Source organism: Peromyscus californicus, unplaced genomic scaffold (assembly GCF_007827085.1).
Source record: "Peromyscus californicus insignis strain IS unplaced genomic scaffold, ASM782708v3 Scaffold_8__1_contigs__length_139910024, whole genome shotgun sequence".
Taxonomy (NCBI): domain Eukaryota; kingdom Metazoa; phylum Chordata; class Mammalia; order Rodentia; family Cricetidae; genus Peromyscus; species Peromyscus californicus.
In genome coordinates this window covers 30,610,637-30,631,339 of record NW_026294606.1, presented here as the reverse complement: position 1 = coordinate 30,631,339, position 20,703 = coordinate 30,610,637, and the positions used below count along the sequence as shown (strand labels likewise).

Here is a 20,703-nt window from a genome sequence, read left to right as displayed (position 1 = left end):
ATCCCAGATTAACCTCAGAAACAGCAGACTAATTGGAAGGGGTGCTGCTTCACATCTGTCACTATAGATTTGTTCAATGCCACATGTACAAAACAGTCCTAAGCACTATCTTCAAATGTCAGACGTAAGATGAATTTTAAAGGTTTTTTTCTATAGTTGGCCCACGTAGCCCATGCACATGACACATCCATGGAACCACCCAATCACGGACAAAATGTATCCAAAAATAACAGAAAGAGGTGTCAACACTGAGCATGTGCAGACAGTTTTCCTGTCATGCTAAACAACTATTTGCCTGGCTTTGCCATTGTATCAGGGATTATCAGTAATCTAGAGACAACGCACAGTAAACAGGAGGAAGTGTGTGGGTTATATGCAAACATCTGACCATTTTATTGGCATCCACGGGGATCTTGGCATCAATCTCCTTGGATACCAAGAAGTAATAGTGTTCATAGCCCCAAATGTTGCTACTAATGTAATACCACCAATACTTCATGGCTATTCTAACACGAAGCATGCATGTTAGAAATACATATATATTCATTACAATGAATATTATATATATTCATTATGATGAATCTATATGACCTTTCTAAAGTTTATTAGGATGTTTTCCTCCATTATAATGAACCTATGTGACCTCTCCAAAGTTTATTAGCCAGATCACCTTTGTCATTTGGCACTACAAACAAAGTGCTTACTAACGAATGAGCTAAGTTATTTACCCTGTGATAAGCACAGGTTTATCTGAGTCCAAAGATCATGTTATTTCCATTCTACACAGTCCATGTGTGTTAGGCAGATTCTAAGATGACCCCTTCTCCAACTGTTCAAACACTAATCTAAGTACTGCTGGGATGGGTTTTTATAGGCAGGTTTCACATCAGTTTGCCTTAAGGTTTCCTGGGTAGGCTGTCTCTAATGGTCCCCCCAAAACAAGACTGTTAGCAGCTGTGACCGGAGAGCACCTCAGTTTGGACCATCAGGCTCAGCATGCTTGCCTGTTGACCTCCAAGCGAGGGCTACTGTGTCACAGAGAATGGCTAGACACTTGCAGATATGGAGAGCAGTCATTGGTGAATAGCAGTAGAGATGAGAAGTCCCTCAGATGAATTGCGTGAAAAGAGCCTCTGAGCTCCAGATGACAGTGTAGACCAGGATGGTCCACTCTGTGATGTCCTGAGGAAGGGACTCATCTTCAATGCTAGGTTCCTGATCCCTGGAGACTGTACAATGATTGTTTCACTTTTAGCTGCTCAGTATGTAGTGACTTATTACACAGGAATACAGAACTAGCAAGGTTGTCCTTCAGTACCCATGGGAAAGGGTTATATAAACCTGCAGATGTATGTCCCCTCCCTACAGCAGTTTGTATATGTCTAGGACCTTCCCCACCCCCTGTATACTTTAAATCATCTCTAGATGAGTCACAACACCCAAGCAGTGTAAATGTCATTTAAATAGCTGTTTATACTGTAGTGCTTACAGAGAGCGGCAAGACAAAGTCTGTGCATGCTCTGTACAAATACAGCCTTTCCCCACAAATAGCTGAAACTTGAGGTTGGCTCAATCTACTGATAGGGGACCTATGGCTATATCGGGATGGTTATACTTGACTTCTTCCATGATGTGGGATGGGAGATTTGAAAGGAGATGTTGAAAATGCTCTAAAGCCTAGGATGCTCAAGGAGGGTCATGGAGAACAGAGCCAAAGATGATAAGAAAGCCAAACACTTGTACTAGATAGCAAATGATGGCCATGGGTAACAAGGGCTCAACTCAGGGCATGTGGCAGAGGAGACCAGAGAGCATCACATGAGTCCCACAGGGGAAATGGGCAAACTAGAGGTTTTTTTTTTTTGTTGTTGTTGTTGTTGTTGTTGTTGTTGTTGTTGTTGTTGTTCTAACCTGCCACTGCATGAGAAGTCTTTCACAGAAGCCCAGCTAACTGGGTAAATGAGCCCTGGAACCACTGGAGTTGTATCCATAGAGGTTTCTACCTTGTCCTAGAACAATAAGAGCCAAAGGAACCAGTGGCCAGGACTAACAGTGTTACTATAAAGACATTAATTAGGAAGTCCCTTTTTATCTGTGGACAGGTGGTTTTTGGTGACCCATGGCAACCCCAGGCAGATCACACCTGTTCTCCATGTTTACTTCCAGTTAAGCCACAGGGCTCCCGGCTTAACTATTTCATCCCCTCCCAGGACCCTCATGAAGAAGGGCTTTGAATCCCTTCTACTCTAGGGACGCCTCATACTCAGAACTGAAGGAACAGTCCAAAGCTGTTATCACTGCTTTGCCCCTGTTCCAAGGGCTGTCATTGGACAGCTCTGAGCACACCAGCTACAAGACGGCTTCATCACACCAGTGCCTCAGCAAAAGCTGTACTAGTATTTTAACCCCCTCGCCCACTTGTTTTGCTGTTAGTACCAGTATCCTAGGTAGAACATGACCTCTGCTGCTGGAGCACCAGCATTTCCAGCAGAAAGATGGCCGGTGACACTCCTGGTCAGAGGTGGGGCACCATATTCACAGCCAGCATGCTCTGGTCTGCATTCAGCTGGCCTGAGGAGTGACTGACACCAGGTAGGTGAGGTCATCAAATGGGGGTGTGGTCGGTCAGTTTGAGGGTGGAGAAGCAGATGTCATGCAGGGTCTCATTGATGCAGTAGGTTTCATCAGTGTTCTCCACAAGCTGGTGCTCAGAAAGTGTGGTGTTGCAGAGCTTGACCTTGGTGGCTAAGACGATGCGAGAGGGTATGATGTCTAAACTGGTGCCAACCCCAGTGTCCTCTGTGTAGTGGCCTTTTGCCCAGTTATTTTCTGTGCTGCTCTGGCCTGTCGGAACAAAGAGAATATTAGAGACACATAGGAATCCCAGATTCTGTCATTAAAACTCTGAAGAGCAAGGTGGGACTATTCTTGGGATACCCTGGATAATCTTTCAGACACACTTTTGTTTCCAAAGGTAAAATTTGTGTAAATTAATGACCCTCAAAAAGGCCGAGATCCAGAGTGTTGGGGAAATGTTGATCTCAGTTGCTAAGTTACAGCCCAGGGGAGTAGAAGCACTGCTGTGCTGTTGCTATGGAAACAACAATGTTCTGTGCATGTCAGAAAGCTGAGAGGATTCTGAGTTTTTATCCCATGGAAATGTTTGCAATGAAAACGCTTAGCCAGGTTTTAAACGTTACACAATATAAACATATGCCAGCTGTGGTGTAGCACCTCATTATCTTCAACCTTTCTGATTTTATAAATTGATTTAAAAATAAAAGTCACCTTTCCAAGACCCGGGGGGGCAGGGGGAGGAAGGTTGGAATTAAACTGAGGAGCTGTATATGGTGGCATATGCCAGGAAGGCCAGTACTGAGGTGGTAGAGGTAAGAGGATCATCCTAGAGTGTATGAGATTGTCTCAACAAAAGAATCAACTTGAAGGAAAGGAGCCGCCTCTGAAAATAAGCACAGAGAACCTTCTGTAGATAGTCTTAATTAGGTATAATTAAAGAGTCAGTGCAAGGCAGCCCTAAGCACTTGGTCTACACCTTGGTCACTGAAGTGGTTACCTGGCATCACTGGTCCTTTGAAATCACCTGCAGCCTGTGATGCCCTCTTTGAAGACTTTCATCCTCTCCACCCCTCCCCCTAGAGGCTGCTCCTCATGGAGGCCTTTAACAGCCCCTACAGGCCCACACTCTCCTCTGAGCTGTCAGGAGTGAACAGACATGATATTGTCAGCTGCATAGGTGAGGTCAGGACTTGTGGTCTGTGGACACAGGCTCAGCTGGGCACTGCACACAGAACTATAAAGCCCATGGCTGCTGGGAAGGGGTGAGTCATTTGGCCAGCTCTCATGGAGCATGACAACTTACCAAAAACAGAGTTGTCTGGCCTGAAGATCTGGCCAAAGGGTCCTGACCTCACTGAGTCCATGGTGCCCGGCTCCAGGTCCACCAGGATGGCCCGAGGTACGTATTTGCTGCCTGTGGGGACAAGAGCTGACTTACAACTGGGCTTGGCAAGGAGATAGATGTAGCAGCATAGTTCATTACAGAAATCCTAGCATTGAGACAAAGGAAGAAAAAGAAAATGGAGACATGAAGCATGCAGAAGTCTTCGGGAGCTACAAAGTGCTTTTATTTTATTTAATTTTTGCAGTTGGCATTTTAAATAAGATGCAAAAAGCATTTCCTTGTTGTTTGCATGCTCCTAGGCCGCTTCCTCTGCCACAGTATGGAAAGCAAGGCTGACATCCAAACCCTTACCAGCAGCTTCATTGTAGTACACATTGATTCTCTCCAGCTGCAAATCGCTGTCACCATGGTAACTGCCAGTGGGGTCGATGCCATGCTCATCGCTTATCACCTCCCAAAACTGAAATGCAGAGATTCACATCATTGCTTAGGATCCTAACTGCTGCCCAGAAAGGCCTTGGTCAGACAGCAGGCAAGAGCCTAGAGAGCTGCTGACCCCTGTGTGTTTGGGCATCAGCTGCCGCAGAGGGTCTTGGAAATGCGCAGTGAGTGCATCGGCCATATTATGACCACAGATGCAGGGCTGGGAGGAGCCTGGAGAAGGAAGTGGGCACAGCAGCTCCCCTGTCAGAACTGCAGAGGCAGTTGTTTTCTCACTCCAGGTAAGGGTGAATTTCCGTGACACGGGGATTGAAGATTCCTGACACAGACCCAATACCTCATTGAACTGCATAGGTTTATAGCTGTCATACGTGCTGGCCTTGAATGGGCAAGTTTAGAGAGAAGCCTAAGGGGGAACAGAACAACGGTGGAAGGTTGGTTATTATTAGGATGCAGCTTCTATTGTGAACCTCAAACAGGAAAGAGGTGGGGGGTAGACATTTTTGTATCATGCCCACCCACATACATACACTATGCCTGATATGAACTCCCCACGGTGGCCTGGAGTTAGAGCGCTACCTAGTGCTATCATTTGCTCATAAATGGAAATAAGACTATCATGTTGTATGTCAACAGACTTAGACAGTGCCCATGTGAACAGGATTTATTTAGGATCCTCATCTGCATGGCGCTGCATCCAAAACACAAGTCTAGACAAAAACTGAAAGTCAATTACAAAAGAGAAATACTCTAGGCCAGTACCTTTAAGCATCCAGGACCAAACAGATGTGGAGTTTCTTTACTAGGAAATGACAAGCAGAGTATGCAGGAATTGATGGGTATGGGGGAGCCAGGTGGCAAATTGGTGGGGATAAGCATGTAGCAAAATCAGGTCACTTACATAGGGAACAGTGTTCTCCCTAATCCGCAGATTCTGTGGTGTTTAGGTAGACAGTGTGTGCCTGGGTGCCTGGAAACAAAGCAAAATGTAGAGGCATTTGGAAAGTAGCCTGGCTAAGGTGTAGTGAAACTAAAGTCGTGGGTAAGAAGCAGGCAACTGCAAGCCGTTGGCTGCTCTTCCATTGTTTCGGCTCCCTCCCCGGATCTATTATTAAATGAGACTAGCAATGGAATGAAAATTCATTGTCTTGAGGTTTGGCCAGTGAGCTCTCCAGGTAGACTGGCATCATGTCCACTTCCCCTTTGGAGCCAGCTGTACCATCTTCCACCATGCTTTCACACTGATAGGTGTTAAAAATGTTAGTAACCACACATTTCTGGAAGAATAGACTAGGGCGGTTTGGGAGCTTGTTAGCAAGGGAGTTCAGCTACTCCTGTACCCTTGTTGGAAGTCCTGTTTGGGAACAAACAAGCACATAATTTGGGAGGGACTCACATGGAGTGCTGAGAGAGGAATGGGACACCCACCTCGCTAGCCACCTCAGCTGACTCAATCCTGGTGATCAACGGGATGGTAGATGCAACAGCCAGACTGCTCTTACATCTGACTGTGGTGGTTTGAATGAGAAGGTCCCCTGTAGCAATTCTTTGGCCCACCAACCAGCTCCCAAATCATGACAGAGACTTATTGTTAGTTTTGAATGCTCTGCCTAGCTTAGGCTCATTTCTGGCTAGCTCTTTTAACTTAAATTAATCTGTTTCTCTTTATCTACTTTTTGCCTCACAGCTTTTCACTTTTCTTTCCTTCTTTATATCTTACTTTGCTTCTCGTGTCTGGATCGATTTCTGGCCCCAGGTGTCTCTCTCATTCTCTCCTCTCTCTTCTCTTGATCCTAGAATTTTCCTCTTACTTATTCTCTCTGCCTGCCAACCCCACCTATCCTTTCTCTGCCTAGCTATTTACTGTTCAGCTCTTTATTAGACCAATCAGGTGCCTTAGGCAGGCAAGGTGAAACAAATGCAGCACATCCTTACATCATTAAACAAATGCAGCATAAACAAATGTAGCACACTTTCACATAGTTAAAGTAATATTCCACAGCATAAACAAATGTAACACATCTTTGCATAGTTAAATATTCTACAACAGTCCCCCCCACCCCCCAAAGACTCAGGTATTTTGAACAAGTGTTCCCTGCTTGTGGCACTGTTTGGGGAGGTTTAGGAGGTGCAGTCTTATTAGAGGAAGTATGTCACTCAGGGTCTGCTTTGAGAGTGTAAAGGCCCAGCCCATTTCCAGTTGCTCTGTCTGCTTTGTATTTGTGGTTTAAGATGTGAACTGTCAGTTTTCTGTTCAATTCACCATGCTTGCCTGTGGTGGCCACACCTCCCTGCAATGATGGTAATGGACTTTCATTCCTCTGGGACCATAAACTCAAACAAACTCTTCTTTTTATAAGTTGTCTTGGTCATGGTGTTTTATCACAGCAACATAAAAGTAACTAAAGTAGCTGAGTGAGGTCTTGCCACTCAGATAAGCTTCTAATTTGTGAAAAGAGAGCCTGAGGCATTTTCTGATCCTAAAAAGTGACTAGGTTAAAAGCCTGCTTTAAATGTCATTCAAGGGGCAGAGTTCCATTCCAAGCAGGTAACAGAATTTGGCAGTGTCATCCACATGGTTCTAGCTTTAGAGTCATGATGGATGCAAGACTAAAGGGGTTGTGGAATCTTCCTCTGTGGTTTCAGAGGGCCACTGGGGCCTGGCAACATGTGGGAGGGGAATCCCTGTGTGAGATCCTGAGAGGGCAAGAGACCCTGGGAGGCCATTTTTTGCAGCTGTGGACATGAAGCCTAGGCTATATTAGAGACCCCGAGATGTTAGAAATGCTAGAGCCATGAGATATCTGCCAAGGAGAGCTGCATACTGGGAGTGGGACCAGACCAAAAGAGAGATGTATGTTACAGGGAGAAAGACTAGAAAGTAGTATCATCCAAGCCCTTTGAAATTAAATTCCCGATATGGGACTTTGATCTAGAGGATTTGGTGTTTGTGCTGAGTTCTGGTCTTGTTTGTGTCCAGTATTTTCTCACTGTACCCCCAGTCCTCCTTTTTGGAATGGTAATGCATACTCTGTGCCATTGTATATTGAAAATAAGTAATTTGCTTTCTTATTTTACAAGTCACTGTCTCTCAAAAGAGACTTTGGACTTTTAAACAGGGTTGAATCTATAGAAGACTATCAGGACTTTTGAAGTTGGACTAAAAGCATTTTTGCATTATACTATGGCCACGAACCTATGAGGACCCGGTTTTGGAATGTGGTGGTTGGAATGAGTGACGACATACTTTTGGAGGAAGCATGTCACTGGAGGAGGGCATCGAGAGTCTAAAGACTTAGCCACTTCCAGTTTACTCTCTGCTTTGTACTTTCTGTTCAAGATGTGAACCCCCATGCTCCAGCCGCCTTGCCAGCCTGCTGCCCTGGCTCCCTGCAGTAATAGCGATGGATTCTTATCACTTTGTAACTGTAAGTGCAAACAAGCCCTTCCTTCTCTAAGTTGCGTTGGTCATGGAATTTTTTTTTTTTTTTTTTTTTGGTTTTTCGAGACAGGGTTTCTCTGTGTAGCTTTGCGCCTCTCCTGGAACTCACTTGGTAGCCCAGGCTGGCCTCGAACTCACAGAAATCCGCCTGGCTCTGCCTCCCGAGTGCTGGGATTAAAGGCGTGCGCCACCACCGCCCGGCTTTGGTCATGGAATTTTATCACAGGAAAGGAAAAATAACATACATAAACATAGAATAGATGAGTGGATGAAAATTCCTGAAAAGAAGCTGTGTTTGGCTGTGAACAAAATACTCCTAGAAGGAGTCTGTGTCTGCAAAGACTGATGGGTCAATTGGAATTTTAGTACTATGGAGAAATTAGAATTTTGTAGGTTCGGAGGCAAGTTACTTTATCTTGGTCTAGTTTTAGCCTCTGAGACAGCCATTCCTTGCCTCATTCTGTATCTGAACTGACACCTCGTGATAATAAATAAAAAAACTCTTAGAAACTATTGACTTATCAGAATACTAGTTTCCAACAATCCAAAGGCTAAGAATGTCATCAAATAACATCTTGACCTCTAGAGAAGTGCCCCCCCCCCCCATTTCAATGTATCTGCCTCTCTGGTGTACCCACCAAGGTATTTCAAACTTGCCTTGATGTATGACTTTTCTTGGTTCTATAAAACTATAAAAAATTTCATAAAACTGCTTCCACATGGAACACAGAATTTGGGGTAATTCAAAATGGCTCCAGAATACAGTTTATTCCCTTTAAGATGAGAGCTGTAGTTTTTATGTCAGAACTAGAAAGAACAACTGCTGAAGCTACGAGGTGACAGCATACAATCTAGACTGGAGATTTGCAAGAAGCTGCGTGTGAAGGTCTCCTACAGGAGGGTTTAAGATACAGGTGACAATTTGATGGATTCCCATTTGTGATCTGAATATTGATACACAGGCATCTGAAACGTCTGTGGGAACACACAGCAGTCATCTCTGAGAGCATAGTCACAGGTATCCTTCAGGAAGTCAGGATCATGCCCTAACAATTGCTAAGAACTAACATAGGAGTTCCTTAGTTCTCTGGCAATCTTAGTAGTTTGGGTAACAGTGTCTATCATTTTCCAAAGCAGAGCATGGGGAAGTGTGGTGATCATGGTGAACTTGAGGGATGATCTGCCTAGTGGTCCTAGACACAAAGCAATCCACCCATGGCTTCCTGTAGCATTAGCCTTTTCAGTTTCTTCCAAACCCAGAGCCTCTGACTCTATGGCCTCCTGAGGGCTTTGGTGGGGAAAGAAAGTTGCAACCTCTTTTTATGCTTTGTTTTTGCACAAAATATCATATTGTGGACTGCTGTGAGATGCTGTGAATATGTGTTGCTCTGATTGGTTGATAAATAAAGCTGCATTGGTCTATGGCAGGGCAGGATAAGGTTCGGTGGTACATTCAAACTGAAGACAAGAGGAAGAAGGGTGGAGTTGAGGGGACACCAGCCCACTGCTGGAGCAACAAGATACCAACAGACCGTAACACCATGGCCACATGGCAACATAGAGATTAATAGAAATGGGTTGAGTTAAGTTATAAGAGCTAGCTAGCAAATAGCCTGACCCGTAGGCCATATAATTTGCAATTAATATTAAACCTCTGAGGGTTTATTTTATATGCGGCTGTGGGTCCTCAGGGCAGGTGGGACTGGAGAAACTTACAGCCACAGTGGACTCTTTAAATTGCCTGGTGTCTGGAGAAAAACTCAAGTCAGAGGTAAAGAATCATTATGGTAAGGAAAGAAGACAATATGTTTAAATAATTGGTAGGAGTTAAATTAAATTAGGGGACCTAGAGACATTATAAGCCACTGTTTGACCAAACAGCTAAGTACCAGGAGCTTCCTCAAGAAGACACATAGGATTTGACTGTAACACGGCAGTCTTAGAGATTTCAGTCAGTTTTTGGTGTATCTCTTATAAATATGAATGGGCATGGGTTAGTCAGATGGCTATCAAGTACAGGTCTTTTATCACCAAACATGACCATCTGAGTTCAATCCCTGGTAGAAGAGAACCAACTTCTGCAAATTGTTCTCTGACCTCAACATGTGTGCCATGGCACATGCAACTTTCTCCATAAATAAATATAATTTTTAAAGGCTTTTCAGAGCTGGAGAAATGACTCAGCAGGTAAGAACACTTATTACTCTTATAGAGGACCAGGGGCTACTTCCTGGCATTTACATGGTGGCTCTCAACTATAACTCTAGTTCCAGAGGATCTGATATCTGATTCTGGCCTCTGTGAGCACTAGGCACTCACATGGTATACATAGATACATGCAGACAAATACATACACATAAACAATAAAAATAAATAAAATATTTAAAAAGATTTTTTAGTGAGTATGGATAGGACTGAAGAGATGAGTCATAGGTTAAAAGCACTTACTGCTCTTACAATGGAGTTCAGTTCCCAGAAACCATTTCATGAAGCTCATAACTGCCTGTAACTCTAAATTCAGGGGATTTGAAGCCTCTGTCCTCCTCGGGCATCTTCACTCATATGCACATACTGACACACAGACACACAGACATACATAATCAAAAATAAAACTAGATCTTAAAAAAAATGGAGAGGCAACCAAATACCACTACACCAGGAGACCCAAGCCAACAGAGAAAGGAGGATATATAGACATCATGTAGGGAGAAGAAAAATATTTGAAAATCTCATGAGTATCTTTAGATAAGACAAAACAGTGAGTCCGGGAAATCAGAACAGAAGAGCTGGCCAGGTGTGGAGCTTGTAATCTCAGCTCCTCAAGAGCTGGGGCAAAAGGCTTACAATGAGTTCAAAGTTATGACTAAAATGTCCACAGTCACAGCCTTATCCTTATTTAGAAATACCTTGTGCTTATGAAAGCCTTTTGCTGTTGAAATACTCTATCTGGTAATTAAAACTGAATTGCTGTCCTTAGGTTCTTTACTAGAGCTTCTCCACTGGGGGGAGGGTCATGTGATTCTTTTTATGAGAAGCTGTACTTAGAAAGATAACAAATCCCAGGATCAGAGAGAGAGCAGTGGGATAAGTGTTGTGGTCCTCACAAATGTCTCTACCAACTGTCCTCACTATTTTTTTAATAAACTCATTACAAAAAGACCATTGAAAATATTAGGACTGAGAATTCATGAATAAAACTCAATCCTTATGTTCTTGTACATGGAAAACAACAACAACAACAAAAACAAAAACAAAACAATGAGTTCAAAGTCAGTCTGGGCTACACAATGAATTCCAAGCCAGCCTAGGCTACAGAGGGAGACCATGTCTCAAAATAAAATAGTAAAACTAAAGTCTAAAGAATTTTTTAAAAAGGTTTTCAGGAACCACAAAATATAATAACATCAGGAAAATCCAGTGGAGACACTGGAAGAAAAGTTGGATAACTCTTGTAAAAAGTAGAGTTAAGAAGAAGGAGGTGCCGCCTCCGGCGGAGGCGGCGGCGGCGGCGGAGGAAGAGGAGGAGGAGGAGGAGGAGGAGGAGGAGGAGGAGGAGGAGGAGGAGGAGGGGTGGAAAGCAGGAGAGAATAGTCTGGAAGGTTCAATACCAGATAGATAGGAACGCTGCAGATAAGAACTGGGAAAAAAAAACTGAGGGAAATATGATCATCTAACTATATGAAGAAAATGACTGAAAACAGGGATTTTCAGATACAGTTCTCCATGGGCATCTATCATTTCTTACAATCTAAGGGCATGATGTAGTTACTTTGAAATTAATTTTCTCAAACCAGTTCCTTGGGGGAAAGACAGAGATTTACACATGAAACATGGTGCCAACTAGAGGAGATAGGGAAGAAGCCACAAGCTGAGTCCTGCAGCCTCTGGGATGGTATCAGTCATCCTAAAGAACTCTTCAGAGATGTCCCCAGTTGAGGCAAGGGAGTACAGCTCTATACTCCCTTCCCTCTGACCAGTCCTGACTATCAGTGCCATGACTTTGGGGAGGCCATTCTCTTAATCAGAAGACAGCTCTGACAAAGGAATACCCTGATGGCCCCAGCTACCCGCATCTGGGGGAAGTCAAAGCCTCATAGAAGTCTGGCAGTCTCTACAACTTCTGCTTTGCTACTTAAACGACAGACTTGTAGTTTTTAAAGTCTTTTTAAGTGCATGTTGACTAAGAGCTCCTCCTTATGAGACACAGCCTCACTGGTGTCTGCAGAGGGTGTGTACTGGCCACCCACAGCAGGAATGAGCACAACCTTGGCTGGGAGCTAAGTCTGGGAGCAATGGAGGCAGTCCAATGCTACCTGTATGTGGAGTGTGGATTCTCTCCAGTTAGAGCAATGCAATTAAAACGCCCATTGCTGTTCCACAGGGAGATGGCTCCTCCTGTTTGCTGACTCCACATCTATCTCAGTTGGGTCTGAACACAAGTAGAGGAAAAGCGAGTGATTTACTGAGAAACTTCATCCACCACCCCCACTCTGTAGCTATGCTTATTCAAAGAGAAAACAATAACTGTGTGTTTCTTAGAAGTGGTGAATTAGAAGTATTTGCATCTTTCATGATTTTTCAATTTACAAAAGACCAATAATCTAACACTGTGTCATGAAACTTGCTTAAGCTTTTACTATCATGCAAGTTACAAAAATGGAGTTAAGGTTTCATTACCAAACCTATTTCTTCGTCTCATTTATATTCTGCTTATTCAATTGGTGCCTATTAAGTGCAGCAAGCTGGTGAGGTGGGTAGGAGAAAAGAGAGAAAAGCCACAGCAAGTGTCTGCTAGGTTCAGTAACCAGCAATGATACTAGAGAGAGAGAGAGAGAGAGAGAGAGAGAGAGAGAGAGAGAGAGAGAGAGAGAGAGAATCTCTTTACATGTGAAGAAATTGGTTCAGGAGGGTTAAAAGAAGGCTCCTTCCTGCCCCCAGCATCACATAATACCAGAAAGAAAGGAAGAAAAAAATAAAACAAATAAACAACAACAACAAAAAAAAAACCAGTAATTGCATCTCCTGATGCAGACAGCGCTTTTTCTGGAGATTCACATCCAAGCAGTTTCCTAGGCAACCAGCACCCAGCCTCCAGGACTGGCTGCCTGAACTCAGAGGAAGGGAGGAATGCAGCCAATGTCTACTCACCCCCTCATTTCCTGCCTTAGCAATGATGTGACAGCCCTTTGTTGGGGTGTTAATGTGGCGAAAACAGAAAGCCCAGAAGCCTGTCCGTGGGATTCTATTTCAAATGAGCTATTTCCACTCACTGAAGGTCCAGATCCATTGAGAACCTTGCTTGTGAGAGCGCTGAGCTCATTTCTATTTTTATTCACACCCTTGGTTCCTTTTTGGGGTGGGGGGAGGAGGGGTCCTTGGAGCAAGAATGAGTCCTCTTTATTCACATGAGGTGGGACCCTCTGAGACTCGTGAGAAAAGAAAGCCCTCCCCTCCCCCAGCCCTGCCCATGGGAAAAGGCTCGCCAGTGTGCTCTCCAGTTCCCAGACCAGGATGGGGACAGGACCAGCATGTTTCTGTGTCAAACATCCTGTTTGGCCTGGTGCCAGGTCTTTGCTTATTGTGCACTTTCCCAGTGGACCTAGAAGATGGTCTCTGGGACTTAAGGAATTTGCTTTTCAGGTGAGGGCCATCACCACCTTCGCCTTTCTGCCCTCCCTCATCCATCCAAAGCATTTCCTTTACCCATTACTGAGAAGCAGAGGCACACTTGCCCTTCTGACACCTATGTGAATGCAATCCAAACTCCTGCATGTTGATAAAATCCATCTCCCCTGGTAATATATGGAAGGACACATCGGTGGACCAACCGGTTATATCTTTGCTTACCATTTCAGATACCAACCACCAGCTGCAGAGTAGTCACAGGTCATGGTCAAGAGACAAGCAGCCTTGCTGTGGTCCTGGCCCACAGGGATGGACTTGGTTCTGAGGTGTGGGAAGTCATCTGCTGCCAAGATCTGGAGCTGATGGGTGTAAGTGCCTGGCCAAGTCCCCAGACTTGACAGGGAATGGAGTCAGGCTTTGTGCTCTGGAAAGGGCAGTGCATGAGGGAATACCAGGGTCAGAGAACACTCTGGCAGACAGACAGGGAAAGAGGTCATTCATAAACAAGATGGCATTCTTCTGGCTCCTTCGTCTCCCAGGACAAAGAGTCAACAGTTCCTTCCTCCCATGGTGGACTCCCTCTAGGCCTTGACATGGCCTAGGCAGGCCCTGACCCTGGACGCTATAACCCAACTAGCTCACTCTTCCTTGTCTAATTTGACCAGTCTAAAATGAGGTGAGGGGGACCTGCCCTATGCTACCCCAAACACTTAAAAACCCAATCCCTCCCAGGGAGGAGGGTGCAGATTTCAGTTTCTGGATCTCCTTCCCACTCGTGGTGAGTTTGTCTTGGGGGGACTGTGCTACATGGATACACTTTCACTTTTAATAAAACGTGTTTGCTTGCTGTGACTATGACTTATTTCCTAGATTTTAATTCTTTAGTCAATGGAGAAAACGAACCTAACCCAAGACCCCTAGACAGTAACATTTCGGAGGAATTCATCCCCCAAATTCATGTAATTTGAAGACGACTGACTCATTAAGGTCAGTATGAACAAAGCCAAACTCAGAAAGGATAGGAGGGTGTGGTGGTTTGAATGAGAATGCCTCCCTTAGGCTCAGGTGTTTGAAGGCTTGGTCCTCAGTTGTTGGAACTGTTGGGGAAGGACTGGGAGGTGTGGTCTTGTTGGAGGAGGTGTGTCACTAGGAGTGGGCTTTGAATTTCAGAAGCCAGGCCAGGCCCAGTCTCTCTCTCTCTCTCTCTCTCTCTCTCTCTCTCTCTCTCTCTCTCTCTCTCTCTCTCTCTCCCTACAACTGGCAGATCAGATGTGAGCTCTCAGCTACTGCTCCCATGCAGGCCTCCCTGCCACTCTACTTCCCACCATGATGCTCATGGACTGACCCTCTGAAACTGTAAGCAAGCCACCAATTAAATGCTTTCCTATATGAGAACTGCCTTGGTCATGATGTCTTTTCACAGCAATAGAACAGTGACTAAGACAAAGGGTGTGATAGTTAAACTCTCCTGGTTCCTTCCCATCCATGAATGGGGGACCCCCAAGTTTAGCAAATGGAATTACTAGGCTGGTAATTTGGTTTCTCCTTTTTCTCTGATAGGGAGATTCCTATTCAGAATTTACCTCCAATGCCTATCAGAGAGCAAGAGGTTTTTTTTGGTTGGTTTGTTTGTTTGTTTGTTTTTGTTTTTGTTTTGGTAGTTTTGGCCAAATTCATGATAGCCACCCCTGGAGCTGAAATGAAGGATCTCTTAGAGTTAATTATTGATAGCTGGCTTCTGAGAAACTCAATGACCTTTGTTTCCAATGAGATTAAATCTTTCATCTTTACCCCATTAATCATGTCTTCTCAAACTTGAGGGTTCTGTCTTATCTTTCCTCTTGTTGCTCATCTCACCTAAATCAAACATGAAAAGGGCCTTTAACAAGTAGTTAAGAATGTGTGAAAGTTCTTTAGAAAGAAAGAGGACTGCTTTCTTAGAAAAATGAGAAGACTGCTCTTGCAGAGGACCCCAGTTCAACTCCCAGCATTCACACGGCAGTTCACAAACACCTGTAACTCCAGGTGCAGGAGGGCAGATGCTATCCTCTCACCTCCACAGGCTCCTGTATATACATGATGTGCACACACACACACACCTCTAAGAAAAATTAAACATTTTTTAATGTGGGTAGAGCAGTCCTAGGCCACTCTCTTTAGGGAGATATGTGAAGTTGCTCTTATCCTGGAGACAGGTAAACCTTTTGTTGCTTTTAAAGCTTCTATATTTCTGTCTTTCCTCTGTCCCTCTATGGATTTAAAAGACAGAAGGCCCACTATTGTTTTAACCTAAAATTTGAGTCATGGTTAAATTTCCCTTTCTTTCTCTCTAGAAGCCTTTTGGGAGAAACTTCACACTGTGATTCTAGCCACTCCCATAGTCCAATATGGACTCCTCTGTTGTAGAATATTAGTTGAAGATGTATTATATTTGTTTATGCTGTGGAATATTTGTTTAATAATGCTGAGATGTGTTGCATTCTTTTATGTTGCATTTGTTTAACTCTATGAAGCTGTGTTACTTTGACTGTCTAAAACACCCGACTGGTCTAATAAAGAGCTGACTGCTCAATAGCTGGGCAGGAGAGAGAAACAGATAGGGCTGCCAGGCAGAGAGAATAAATAAGAGAAAAAGGAAAGGAGAAGGAGAGGAGAATGCCAGGGTCATCCACCTAGCCACACAGCTAGACATGGAGTAAGAAGGAAAGAAAGGAATATAGAATAGAGAAAGGTAAAAGCCCAGAGGCAAAAGGTATGGGATAATTTAAGTTAATAAAAGCTGGCCAGAAACAAGACAAGCTAAGGCCAGGCATTCATAAGTAAGAATATGTCTCCCTGTATTTATTTGGGAGCTGGGTGGCAGACCCCCAAAGAATAAAAAAGAAAAACCAACTACATTTTGGTGCCCTATGTTGGGCGCCAACATTGTTTTGCATTCAATACAATGGCTGCACCTTAAGCACCTTAAACAATTGCTGTCCCAACCGGCAACTGCAATTCCACAGCTATCAGCAGCAGTTCAGCCACATGGGCCACAGCCAGGAGGGAATTCTGTTCCCTCAGGTACCAGCTCTGTCATGGCCACTAAAGGAAACCTTATCTAAATCTCTATTTTTCTATAGAACTCAGGATTCAAAGGTTGAAGTAAAATCATGCTAACTCAGAGAGATTGAATAGAAAATAGCTAACCTTCTCTCCTAGATCACATTTCCCAAAAAAGGACCAGCCTTCTACCCCCACTAAAGAATCCTTGGTACACTTAGATCCTCCCTACTACTTCCTGTCAGCCAATTGCTGACTCAGCCTCCTGTTGTTGTTTGTTTTTGCTCTTTTGGGGAGCCCGCCACCCAGCTCCCAAAAAATCACACACAGAGGCTTATTCTTATTTATAAATGCCTGGTCTTGGCTTGGCTTAGTTTCTAGCCAGCATTCCTTAACTTAAATGATCCCATCTACATTTTGCCTCTAGGATTTTCCAGTTCTCTTACTCTTACTTTGTGGCTTGCTGTGTAGCTGGGTGGCTGGCCCCTCGAGTCCTCCTCCTTCTCTGGCTACTTCTTTTTTCTCCTCCCAGAGTTCTCCTTCTATATATTCTCTTTGCCTGCTAGCCCTGCCTAACCTTTCCTGCCTTGCTATTGGCCATTCAGTCCTTTATTAGACCATCAGGTGGGTTTGTTTTATTTTGTTTTGTTTTGTTTTATTCGAGACAGAGTTTCTCTGTGTAGCTTTTGGAGCCTGTCCTGGAACTCACTCTGTAGACCAGGCTGGCCTCGAACTCTCAGAGATTTGCCTGCCTCTGCCTCCCAAGTGCTGGCATTAAAGGCATTAAAGGCCACCCACCCAGTTACCACAGATGTTTTAGACAGACACAGCTTCACAGAGTTAAACAAATGCAACATAAACAAAAATAACACACCTTAAAATAATATTCTACAACAGCCTCCTGACCCCAGGTTAATTTTATTTAATCAAACAAATGTAACATGTCCTTTCATCCTTAACAAAGCAGCAGAAACAAATGTAACACACCTTCAATGCAGTTAAAATAATATTCCACAACACTACCCTTCTTTGGGTTGAGATCATGAAATTGCTTTCTCTATTTCTTTACTTTGCTGTTTGAGGCATACTTGAAAGTAATTTCTTCTGCTTTATCCATGCTACCCTAACTTGGATGAAGGTTTTTTTAATTTTTAGTAATGTATTTTTGTTTTAAACTTTATTAATAAAAAAGTTGCAATTAAAAAAATTATGCATCAAAATTAACCAGCCCCAATGATGCTTATTTTAAAAATAAAGGAGTGACTGTTCACATTTAGCATGTGAGATTCCCACGGAGATTCAAGCCCTGATGTAGGATGGACTTGCTTTATCATGGAGCTTAGCACACCACTGGCAGGAAGTAACAAAATGTCTTTTTTGCCGTCTTGACCAAAGACCTCGTCAAAATGGAGGTGACTGTGTGACTTGATCACCATCATGGTTAGCAACATCAAAATTGTGGCATCCACAAAAGTTACCATTGAGCCCTCAGGGGATCCTGTGCCATAGGCACAAACATCCCAATCTTCTCCTGGATTCCTAATGCGATCCGTGGAACTGGGAGACTTGAAGTAAACACCAAAACTGGTTCTATTGCCACGCAATGGGGTTAATGCCTTTCCTATGTCAGAGTAAGGAACTAATATCAGACCTCCCCTGTGGACTTTTTAGATTATGACACATTGTTTCCCATAGCATTATTTACTGATTTCTAAGAGGGATTTAGACTTTTTCAAGCCATTTGCATCTAAAACTGTTCAGCTAACATAGAGAGCTAATATTTTGAGATAGCTGCGCCTAGAAAGCAAAGTCCAGACATTGGAGAAACACAGATCTCAGCAAGGACCTGAAGAATAAATTGCCAGTGCTAGATAAACTACTTCCGGTAGGCAGGTGTGGCAGTTAGAAGCAGATTCAGCACCCTTGGGCAGGAGTCTGGGGATGCAGGCGCCACTGGGTCCTAATGCCTGCTGTTTCTCCTGGTATCTCCAGGACTGTTTTTCTTTGATACGGAATGTCCTTTTACTTCTCCCCACAAGACTCCCTTGCTCCACACGTGATGGTTTTTGTTTCTGCACCCTGGGTACTTCTGTTTTTGCCTTCACCATTCAATTCCAGTGACATAGAGAAGCTAAGAAAACACCACCACCAACAACAACAGTGATGCCAACACTTTCTAGTTCTTTTAGATGTTTGGGTGTGTGTGTGTGTGTGTGTGTGTGTGTGTGTGTGTGTGTGTGTGTGTGTGTGTGTGTGTGTCCAGATTACAGGGCTTAAATCCAATTCACACACAGTAAATTGCAGAGCTGCTCTCCCAGTCTAGATAGCCCTCTTTAATTAGAGGAGAAAATAAACCTGAACCAAGACCCCTAGACAGTTACAGGAAGAGACAAGGGCTCAGGTAGCACAGCAGTGCCAATATTTACAGGTCACCGGGGGTGGCAGCTAAATACAAGGTGATCCTGCTGGATACCAATGTATGTTCCTTGGGTGTGGTAATGGCATTATGGGTATGTAAGATGATGTCTTTGTCTTTAGGAGGAGTTAGCAGGAATATCTGGAGTCAAATGCTAAGACATCTGTAATATGCTTTCATATAATTCAGCAACACACACACAGAGACACACAGACACCAGCCACTGAAGAAAGACATTAACAGCTGATGTTACAGTAACGTGTGTAATGGCTGACTGGGTTGTTCTTTTGATTTTTGGGTGTCTTAGGATTTGTATTGCTGTGAAGAGACACCAGGACCATGGCCACTCTTATAAAGGAAAATATTTATTTGGAATGGCTCACTTACAGTTCAGAGGTTCAGTCCATTATCATCGTGGCAAGAAGTATGGCAGCATACAGGCAAATATAGTGCTGGCTACATCTTGATCAGAAGGCAACAGGGAGTGGACTGTGACACTGAGGGAAGCTTAAGCAAAAAAGAGACCTCAAAGCCCATCCCCACAGTGACACACTTCCTTCAGCAAGGCCACACCTCCCAATAGTGCCACTCCCTATGAGCTTATGGGGGCCAATTACTTTCAAACTACCACACCACGGTGGGTTTCCTGCTTTTTGTTTTGTTTTGTCCAAGTAGGGTTAGTGATTGGTTCTAGGCCTGAAGTATAAGTCAGATTCCTCATAACTAACTGACCTGGAGTTTTAGCCAGATGCATGGTGTGGTTAGTGGCCATCATGCCAGCTTCCTCATAAATATACAATGCAGGAAAGGTGAAATATGGTAAAAACACTACCTCCAGATCCACTCATTGGCTGGGTAGTGGTTTCATGCTCCTCTAATCCCAGCACTCGGGAGGCAGAAGCAGGTGAATCTCTGTGAGTTTGAGGCCAGCCTGGTTCACAGAGTGAGTTCCAGAACAGCCAGAGCAACAGCCAGAGCAACACAGAGAAACTCCATCTCGAAAAACCAAAACCCAAACAAAACAAATCCACTCATTAAAAACATTTTTCATAAAGCAGGCGGGTAAGGCCTATTTTTATCTTGTATTTTTTTTTGTTGCCCCATTTTCAATGCTTAATTGTTTTTCTCATTCAAAGGAACATTTTTATCTGATGAACCCTCCTGTGGTCGGAAGTAGAAGCATATGCTGTGTTGAGATTATACCACAACATGGACACAAGTCTTCTAGATCGTGGCATGATTCTGCCTTATCTTTTTCTCAGATGTATTTATTTTGTGTGTGTGTGTGTGTGTGTGTGTGTGTGTGTGTGTGTGTGTGTGTGCGCGCACCATTGGTGGAGGGAGGAAGACAACTTTTAGAAGTTAGCTGTCTCCTTCCGCCACGTGGGTCTCAGATGGAACTCAGGCAGTCAAACGTGGTGGTTAGTGTCTTTACCCATGAGTGATCTCACCCACCCATGGTTCTGCTCTTAAAGCCTTAAGGAAGTAACTCGCTCAACCAAAGCACACATCTCTGGCCACTGCTGTGCAATTAGTATTAAAAACATAGTTTATGGGGCTGGAGAGATGGCTCAGCGGTTAAGAGCACTGGCTGCTCTTCCAGAGGACCCAGGTTCAATTCCCAGCACCCACATGGCAGCACACAACTGTCTGTAACTCCAGTTCCAGGGGACCTTCACACCAATACACATAAAATAAAGTTAAATTAATTATAAAAAAAAAAAAAACATAGTTTATACCAGGATGGGCAAAGGCATAGAGAGCCCATGACACTCTTGACCACCTGGACTTTTGGAGTTCAAGGGCAAGAACAGA

General features: G+C 43.9%; 1 long non-coding RNA gene across 1 annotated transcript; it reads left to right on the top strand.

Moving 5' to 3' along the window:
• The first annotated feature begins 4,388 nt into the window (after positions 1 to 4,388).
• LOC128104639 (uncharacterized) lies at positions 4,389 to 17,312 on the top strand. The gene is made up of 3 exons (XR_008216039.1): positions 4,389 to 4,644; positions 7,704 to 7,791; positions 13,661 to 17,312. It is a non-coding gene; the product is annotated as an uncharacterized LOC128104639 (long non-coding RNA).
• Positions 17,313 to 20,703: the final 3,391 nt, after the last annotated feature.